Raw genomic sequence first — 3,546 nt, forward strand, 5'->3', positions numbered from 1 at the left:
AAGTTCTCTATATAATATTATGAAAAATATTCTTCGTTTAGAGTGGTATGTAACTGCTGTCAGACTTTTTCGTGTGTCAAGTTATTGAACCCAAAAGAAAGCCTAAATCTTTAACCAATGAATGGTTAACAGGATTCCTTTTGTCGTTTTATTTTAGTCTCAAGATAATCTTAAAAGTCATTCTGATCCAAAGCGATTACAAAGATTTTTCGCGGAAGCGTTCCTTAGATATTTGGCATTATAAAATTTCACAAAAAGGCGTAAAATTAGCCGCCTATTTAAAATGCTGAACAACAAAGCAAGTCGGCGAAGACGCTGGAAATAATAAGAAAAATGCGCATTACTGCAACGTGGAGCTAAAGTTGGACTGGAAGTGGCACAATATCAGAACAGGCCTCCTAGCTCCTAGCACAATATATCCAAGGGTTACAAAATCTTTAACTGTCTTCGCTGGATCTGGAGGATCTGGTTCAGATGACGCGTTTTTACTCATCATCATCTCAGCCATAGGACGTCCACTGCTGAACATAGGCCTCCCCCAATGCTTTCCATATTGCCCGGTTGGTAGCGGCCTGCGTCCAGCGCCTTCCTGCTACCTTTACGATGTCGTCGGTCCACCTTGTGGGTGGACGTCCCGCGTTACGTTTTCCGGTACGCGGCCTTCACGCGCGTTTTAAATCGCACTTTCGTAAGGTACGAGGTTCATAATTACATTCAGTCACGCGTTTTGCCGCTCGCGCTCAAGTTCTAGAAATCCTAGCTCCTAAAGAGTGGCACCATGGGTAAAATGCAGCGTCATTATTAATTTTGCTTCTTTAAGATGAATGCATTGTTTTACATAAAGTAGAGAATAGAGCGTAGCATTTTATTTAGTCTCAATAACTGCTATTTTGCAACGAAAATACAGTTGAGTCTCGTTTCCATCAGCTCTATATCCACACTTATTTAAATATTTGCCGAGACAGCGTCGTAAGATTCTCGCCAGGGGTCGCCAGGGGCGACTGCAGTAACAGTTGCACTGGCCCTCGACCTCGTACGGGTCTTAAATAAATAAATGAAACACATGTTTGGGCAAAACTGTTGAGATACGAGGTCTTTGACGCCGCGTTTAAGATGTAAAACGGTTTAATTTGTATGAAGATTTTGCTTATGATTAGACGTTGTGTGGAATAACTTGATGTTATACGTGTTGTATATATGGGATTAGTTTTATTAGTAAGCTTTTATTGAGTATAAATAGTTGGATACCACCTAGAGGTGTACTGTAATTGAGATAATATTTTATTAGAGTGCGAGTAAAGTTTGGTATAGAAAAATATTACGCATGGTGACATCTACAAATTATTCTGTCGTGTTGTAGACGACTGTGCCTCTACCATGAGTTGCCATCGAAAACTTGTATTCGTATACTACAGTCGATAGAGTTTAAACGTGGATCGATGAAGTTTGCATTAAAATCATACCATGAGTTCAATTACCGTATACTTTATAGATGACCCACGCTGAACTGTCCCGCCAAACTCAATGACAGGGGGTCGCTACCATCGTTCAACTATATGGTTTCCAACATGGCAAAAATCGGAACCAGCGATCCGGTATTGACGGTGGCGCCCCGCTGTCAATGTCATCGATAGGACAGTCCAGTATTTTGGAACTATACTCGCTAGCGATAATTCGATGGTTTTATGATGTTATGTTGGTGAGCATGTTAACGTATCCAACTTCACACTCTATGAATGGATGAATGAAAGAACGAATGCCGCTCCTTTCTAACTATATAGAAAAGATAGAGTAGGAAATAACGAAAATGTCAAAAATAACACTGCAAAATTTAAGTGTCCTAGAACAGTGTTTAAAGCTGAATTAACATGATGATTTTAAATTTATATTGTTTATTTCTTGTCATTGCGACTTTGACGCAGCTGTTGTCATGACAACAGATAACAAAACATGTTTTGTTGAAGGATTTATGATGAATAATTTTCCACAAAAAATTGGATTTTAACCAGGATAGGAAAATGAGAACCTGCGCTTATCCGTTTAAACCGATTGTAGAATTTATGGAAAGGTAAGTTAAGTAAAAAGAAACATACTATGTAGTGGAGGAATTTCGAAATTAAACGAATAATTTTGAGCTGGTTTTTTTGGAGAAATACAACCATTCCAGCATAACTTCCACGTGCCTAGCTAAAATTCAGTAATATGAGTGCTAGATTTATATTTTCTAGATACAATAAAGTTGTTTTTCTATAGATATGGCGATCTGAGTATGCCCACTGAAGGGCCCCAAGAAAGAGCCAACAACATTGACTACAACGGTGGGTGGAACTAACGGACACGCGAACGTGAAATGCTGATGCCACCGGCGACACGAAAACTACTGAGAAATTGAGAAAAGTGTGTATAAATACCTTCTACTATATATTCATTTTGATTGCTTTTATCATATTTCGTCATTAATATTTGTAATGTTTATTTGTTAAGGTGTGGAGTGACTTTAAACAGCAAGAAGAAGGCAACTCGCATACACAGAGCTGCCAAGGGAACACTGGACTGGTGGCGGTCCAGGTTCTTCCCTGAAGCCAAAGGATTTAGAGCAGAGTGCTTGTAAATAACTACTTGTAAATTAAATCCATAATAAAGACCTAGGGTAACTGGATGGATATACCTACCTTATTATTGTAAAACTTAAGATATTATAATTAATTAAATACATTATATAGTTTTAATCTTTCATGGTCACTAAACATACATGGTAGCAATCTCGTTAGTAATAATAATTAAGTAAATACATATCCTACTAATATCCTACTTAATATTAAAAATGCGAAAGTTTGGATGTCTGGATGTTTGTTACTCTTTCACGCAAAAACTACTGAACGGATTTTGATGAAACTTTACAGTATTATTGTTTATAACCCAGATTAACATATAGGCTATAATTATGACGATCTGTGACAAACTAAATTTCACGCAGACGAAGCCGCGGGCAAAAGCTAGTTGAAAATAAAATTATTATTTTTTATTGACTATTTATTTCACAAAACCTAATAGGTAATAATACACAGACTGATTAAAAACAAAAGTAAATTTCAACTTATGAAAATATTCATTGTCGGATTAGCTTTCTATCATGATCTCGTAAGGCTGCGTTTCCACCGGGTTACCTACGTGAGTGCGACAAACGTTACATCGAATTTTGTTTCTTCGAAAACCTTTCTGCGAAGTTACTATACTGCGACGCCTTGTTATATCGATGCCTTGTTACTGCGATGTTACGTTACATCGAAAAACTTTACTGCGAACGATTTTACTGCGAAATTATGTACATAGTCATTTTTAATGAACGAGTGAGTAGTAAGTATCATTATAAAAATGCAAATCAATAGGTAGGCATATATTTTATAATTTATTTATATTTATGTTTCTATTCTCATGTTATTTAATCAATGATGCAACTGTTAAATATGTGTAATAAGTAAATAAAATTTAATGTATTTAGAATCTTATTTTATCTTTAATTTTGTACCGCCCACTTTATTCACT

General features: G+C 36.5%; 1 long non-coding RNA gene across 2 annotated transcripts; it reads left to right on the forward strand.

Annotated features, from left to right (window-relative positions):
• The first annotated feature begins 1,973 nt into the window (after positions 1 to 1,973).
• LOC135081322 (uncharacterized) lies at positions 1,974 to 2,715 on the forward strand. 2 transcript variants are annotated; one of them, XR_010259188.1, is made up of 3 exons: positions 1,974 to 2,068; positions 2,254 to 2,397; positions 2,485 to 2,715. It is a non-coding gene; the product is annotated as an uncharacterized LOC135081322 (long non-coding RNA). The 2 variants fall into 2 exon arrangements; XR_010259187.1 differs by lacking the exon at positions 1,974 to 2,068 and having other exon boundaries at positions 2,092 to 2,397.
• The last annotated feature ends 831 nt before the right edge of the window (positions 2,716 to 3,546 follow it).

The sequence above is a fragment of the Ostrinia nubilalis genome, chromosome 19 (genome assembly GCF_963855985.1).
Source record: "Ostrinia nubilalis chromosome 19, ilOstNubi1.1, whole genome shotgun sequence".
Classification (NCBI taxonomy): Eukaryota; Metazoa; Arthropoda; class Insecta; order Lepidoptera; family Crambidae; genus Ostrinia; species Ostrinia nubilalis.